At 38.9% G+C, this 6127-nt stretch overlaps 1 pseudogene; it reads left to right on the top strand.

The window, feature by feature from the left end:
• The first annotated feature begins 3480 nt into the window (after positions 1-3480).
• Positions 3481-3580, top strand: LOC113339118 (annotated as a pseudogene).
• Positions 3581-6127: the final 2547 nt, after the last annotated feature.

Below are 6127 nucleotides of genomic sequence, written 5' to 3' on the forward strand. Positions count from 1 at the left end.
TGATTGGGAAACAGAGAACAATTGTTCATCAGGAAACTATCCCTTATAGGAAGGGAATCACTAGGGGAACTAACAACTAGCCTAGACAAGTGGTCTGCTACTACATTTTCTGCACCCTTTTTGTCTCTAATGTCTGGAAAATTCCTGTAACAATAGGATCCATCTAATCAATCTAGGTTTGGTATCCTTCTTAGATAAAAGGTATTTCAAAGCAGCATGATCTGTATAGATTATGATCTTAGAACCTAATATAGGACCTAAACTTATCCAAGGCAAACACGATGGCTAAAAGTTCCTTCTCGGTAGTTGTGTAGTTCATTTGGGCATCATTCAGAGTTTTGCTAGCATAATAAATCACATGAAGTAATTTTTTTCTCGTTGTCCTAAACGACGCCTATAGCATAATCTGAAGAATCACACATAATCTCAAAGGGTAGGTTCCAGTTAGGTGCCTGGACTATCGGGGCAGTAGTGAGTAAAGTTTTAAGCTTCTCAAAAGCCTCTAAACAAGCATCATCAAAGACAAACTTAACATCTTTTGCAAGCAAATTGCAAAGAGGTCTAGAAATCAAGCTAAAATCCTTAATGAATCGACGGTAAAAACCTGCATGCCCTAGGAATGACCTAATATCTTTTACGGTTTTTGGGACCTGTAAAGTCTTAATAAGGTCAACTTTGGCTTTGTCTACCTCTATACCCTTTGAAGAGACGATGTGCCCTAACACAATTCCTGATTTAACCATGAAATGGCATTTTTCCCAATTAAGCACTAAATTTTTTTCCTTACACCTAGTCAACACTAATGTCAAATGATGCAAGCACTCATCGAAAGATGAACCAAACACTGAAAAATCATCCATAAAGACCTCTAAGAACCGTTCTACCATATCAGAAAATATGCTCATCATACAACGCTGAAAAGTTGCAGGGGCATTACATAGCCCGAAAGGCATGCGTCTATACGCAAAGGTACCAAAGGGACAGGTAAAAGTGGTTTTCTCTTGGTCTTTTGGGGAAATAACGATCTGATTATAACCGGAGTAGCCATCTAAGAAGCAATAGTGACTATGTCCAGCTAATCACTCTAGCATTTGGTCGATAAAAAGAAGGGGAAAGTGATCCTTTCTTGTGACCTTGTTCAATTTCCTATATTCAATACACACACGCCATCCCGTGGTCACTCGAGTTGGGATTAATTCATTATTATCATTCTGGACTACAGTGATACCTGATTTCTTGGGGAACAGGGCTGACCCACTTACTGTCTGAAATTGGGTAAATAATACCCGCATCTAACAACTTAAGCACCTCTTTTCGAACCACCTCTTTCATGTTAGGGTTCAGTCGATGTTGCATCTCCCTAGAAGGTTTGGAGTTCTCCTCTAAATGAATCTGATGCATACACACAGTAGGACTTATACCTTTAATGTATGCTATAGTCCACCCTAAAGCTTCCTTATTGTCTTGAAGTACATTTACTAGCATACTTTCCTGATCACCATCCAAATCGGAATCTACAATCACAGGTAAAGTCTCAGATGGGCCTAAAAACACATACTTTAGAGTACCGGGTAGTGGTTTAAGGTCCAACTTTGGGGTCTCTTTTAAAGAAGGAATTAGGGCAGTCTCAGAAACTGGTAACGGTTCGAACCTAGCTTTTCATCTATCAGTGTCTAACACAGGGGTATAATCTAATAGAGCATTCACCTGTTCAATAGTGCTATCGTCGTCAAAATCTAAACCAAAATGGGATAGATAACTTTCTAATGGGTCTTCAGACAAAATGTTTGGTAATGACTCTTGAACTAAGGCTTCTATCATGTTCACCTCTTCAACACATGTGTCATCTAGCTCATGAGGTTGCTTACTGACATTAAAAATGTTCATCTCCATAGTCATATTACCAAAAGATAAACTCATCACACCATTTCGACAGTTAATGATCGCATTAGACATAGCTAAAAATGGGCGACCTAAAATCACAGGTATCTGGTTCTCTGGGTCAGGGACAGGTTGGGTATCTAGGACCACGAAATCCACTGGATAAATAAACTTGTCGACCTCAATAAGAACATCCTCGATAACACCTCGAGGGATTTTAACAGACCTATCAGCTAACTGCAGTGTCATCTGAGTAGGTTTCATTTCACCAAGTCCTAGCTGTAAGTATACATGGAATGGCAGTAAGTTCACACTGGCTCCTAAGTCAAGTAAAGCTTTTTCTACCCGGAAGTTACCTATTGTGCAAGCAATGGTAGGAGAACCTGGGTCTTTGTACTTTGGAGTTGTGGTGTTCTGAATGATTGAACTTACGTGACTAGCTAAAAAGGCTTTCTTATGGACGCTAAGTTTTCGCTTTCGCGTACACATATCCTTAAGGAACTTGGCATAAGCAGGAATTTGCCTAATTGCATCTAATAAGGAAGGTTTATGGTAACTTGCTTAAAAACCTCCACTATGTCATTAAAGTTCGATTCCTTCTTTGTTGGTACTAATAGCTGAGGAAATGGGGCTCTAGGCATAAAATCAGACCTTTCAGGAACCGAATTCACATCATCAGAAACTTTATCAGTCTCTTCAGCTACTGGTCCTGAGAGTGAGATTCTGAGGGGTGAACTACAGTATGTTCACTATCGGGCATGGTTACCTTATTGTCTACAACTCTACACTTCCTAAGGGTTCTAACAAAATTCAATTGATTCGATGGTTTTGCACCTAATTCATGAACTCCTCTAGGGTTGGGATGTATTTGACTAAGAAATTACCTTTTTCTCTCAAAGAATCACTTATCAGACCAACTGGGTTTTTAACTCGGAAATAGCCTGACTATTTTCTTGTCCTATCCTGTTACTAGCTTGTAGGACTCTGTTCTACGGATAACTGAAATTTTGCAGTTTGCTGAGTTAACAAGGCGAGAGATTCCTCTAAACTTAGGATTTTCTTATCTGATTTGATTCTGAAACGGCTAGTCCTGAAGATTCTTAGTATAGCCAAAACCTGGGGGAGCATTAGAGTTTAAACTGACCTTGACTTTGGCCCTTAGACCAAGAAAGGTTCGGATGGTTTCTCCAACCAGGATTATAGGTTTCTGAATATGGGTCAATCTTTTGACGGTTTTCAAATCTAGTGTATTATAAGAGCATTGGATTGCTATTCAATATTATGGCCTCCCAAAAGGCTCCAACTCTACCACTAGTCTGGCCCACTTCTAAGGCTTCTAACCTTTTTGCTATAGCAGCAATTTTGGCATCTGAGCATAGCCTCCTTCTACCCTATTACGTTTCCTCTACTTAAAGAATTGTTTTCTGGGGTGCCCTACTATTTTCCCATTGCTGGGTTTTTTCGGCGATTTCATTAAAAAATTCCATCGCCGCATCAACAGTTTGGTTTTCAAATCCACCAGTGCATAGAGACTCAACCATGGTTGTTGTGGAATAATCTAAACCCTCATAAAGGATCTGAACTAGCCTAACCTTTTTTAAACCATGATGAGGACACTGGGATAATAAATCATTGAACCTTTCCAAATACCTACATAAATATTCTCCCTCTTGTTGTGAAAATGTGCATATTTGCGTCCTAATAGACGATGTTTTATGCCTAGGGAAAAAATTATTGAAAAAGGCAGATGTAAGTTGTTCAGAAGTCTCAATTGACTTGGAGTCCAAACTATACATCCACGATTTGGCCTTATCTTTCAGGGAAAATGGGAATAACCTAAGTTTCAAAGCATCATCATCTAAGCCTCTAATTCTTAGAGTACTACAAATTTCCTCAAAATCCCTAACATGGTAATAAGGGTTTTCATTTTCTTTCCCTAAAAAGATTGGGAGCATCTGTAAATTCCCAGGTTTCAGTTCATAGGGGCCTCCGTTCAGCTAACTTAATACAGAAGACGAGTAGTCCTAGTTGGATTCAACAAGCTTTCAAAGTTGCCATTCTCGCGATCGGAGCAACATGGATTCTTCCTCAGTCAAAGGACGTTCAAAAACAGACTCTTCAAAAGTCGGACTTTCTAGATTAAGGTAATCGAGACGCTTCGAACTACTAGGTTTCTCTCTTAACAAATACCTAAGTGCGTCTCTTTACGTTTAGGCATACAATAAATTTTCTAATTGGAAGGGTAAGCAAACACAGATCAAGGCCGACTCAACCAAATCAAACCTATTGATTTCTAGCAAACAAAAAGCATGATGGCTCCACTTAGATTGTTTCTAGACCAGCTTCTAATCCTTCGAACGGGAATTCGTTACAATTTAAGCGAACCCCTCTGGAATCAATTTGAGTTAACGTAAGTTGAATAGAGGCGAGGGAAGCTCGGTGGATCTTTGATACCCAAGGCCTCACCGATATTACAAGGCGGCGCAGTCACGCATTCAACTTACAGAAACCGTCAAGAACTTCTAAGTAAGCTTAAAAGAGTAACCAATATTTTTCAAATGACTTTCCTGTTAAGATCGTTACCCTATCGGTCTCGTTCTAGTCAAAATTTTAGGCTTAGGTCGCGTAGGTACGTGTTCCTAAAGCGGGCAAGAAGAGAACGGTGATGAAATCCGAACCCTTATCTTGTATGGCCAGGCCTTGCCCTTACTAGAAAAAAATGTACGTATTCAGTCCAATAATATGCACACGAAGGAGTCCAGTAACTCGCTGACAGGGGATTCGCGAGTATTTAGAATCTTACCTCCCTTCCAGACGGGGGATGAATCGGTTGTAGTCGACTCGGGCCACTGACTCCCGATGTCTATGTACGAACCCAAGGTGCAGAGACAATATCGTAATTATCCTCCTTCTCTGCAAACAATTTATATTTAAGTACCCTTCCGTAGGGTGATAAAAAAAAATGAATCCCAAGTCCAAAAGTCCAAAAAGTAGAAAAAAATTACAAAAATAATAACCCTAATAAGTTTTTTTTTTCCTAAAGAAAATAAACAAACCCTAAACTAAAATTGTCTTCTTTCTGTTCTTTTTGCTTTAATCTTTAGCTCCAAGTCTTTATGAAATCACCAAACTTTTTGGCTCAATTTTCTTTATGATCCAGAACCTGTAGATACAAGATAAATACCCAAAAACATAAAAAAGGACAAAAACAAAAAAAATAAAATAATAATAATAAAAAAAAATGTAAAACCCTAAAAACAAGTCCGCGTCGGCGGCGCCAAAAATTGACTACAGGAGGAAGTACCCTGATGCGAAATTCCAATTGTTGTACACGAGTTCGCACTCAAGCATACTAAAATTCATATGAAGTGACAGAGCTCTACTCAGATAATCGCACTATGGACATCAATATTCGGAGTCAAAACTAATCACATGGATAGATCAAGAAGATGGATATAGAAAAACATAGATGGTTTTGATGTTTACTAGGTGAACGGTGTTTCTCATATATGTCTGAAGGCCTCCGCCAAAATGAACCTATCCTAATGGACTGAGATACTAGTCTGACTAATATCAACACACTGGCATATACAAGGGTACCGGTGATTGATAATCCTAACTCTAGGTCAACACACTGGCATATACAAGGGTTCCAGTGGTCGACTTTATTGAATTTATTCCAGTTCGTCTGATGGTCTGGTCTAGATTTCTCTTTTTTTTTTTTTTTTGTATCTCAATCACTCTAATTCACCATAGCATTGGTAACAACTTGAATCGTGAGCCCTATCTAATCACTTAGAGAAACATAGTTTAAAAACAAAACAAAATAAAAACAGAAGTGAAAAGGACTCAACGAGATATGGTGAAACTATCATGTTATTTCTAACACCTGAGCTCTGTGCTTTTATGAACAGACTCTTTAGATGTTGACATCTAGTCAGATTGGTTCCTCAACTCTTACAACCAAAATGCTTCCATCCACTTAGATTGGGGATGTTCTGCGACTATTCTGTGACTGTTTTCCGTGCGTCAATGTTCTTCGTGTTCTTCCTCTTCAGCAGCAGCAGCAGCAGAAACAGAGTTTCATAAAACTCTGATTTCTTCTTCTCTAGCTTTCCTCAGGTCCCCAAACTCTCGACACACCTTTTATATGACCCAAACAATATATTTATATCAAAAATACCGATTAAATCTCTCCCACATCTTCCAAAATCTCTTTCCTTCTCTTCACGACAAAGTTGTGGCA

Source organism: Papaver somniferum, unplaced genomic scaffold, assembly GCF_003573695.1.
Source record: "Papaver somniferum cultivar HN1 unplaced genomic scaffold, ASM357369v1 unplaced-scaffold_19, whole genome shotgun sequence".
NCBI classification, from domain to species: Eukaryota; Viridiplantae; Streptophyta; class Magnoliopsida; order Ranunculales; family Papaveraceae; genus Papaver; species Papaver somniferum.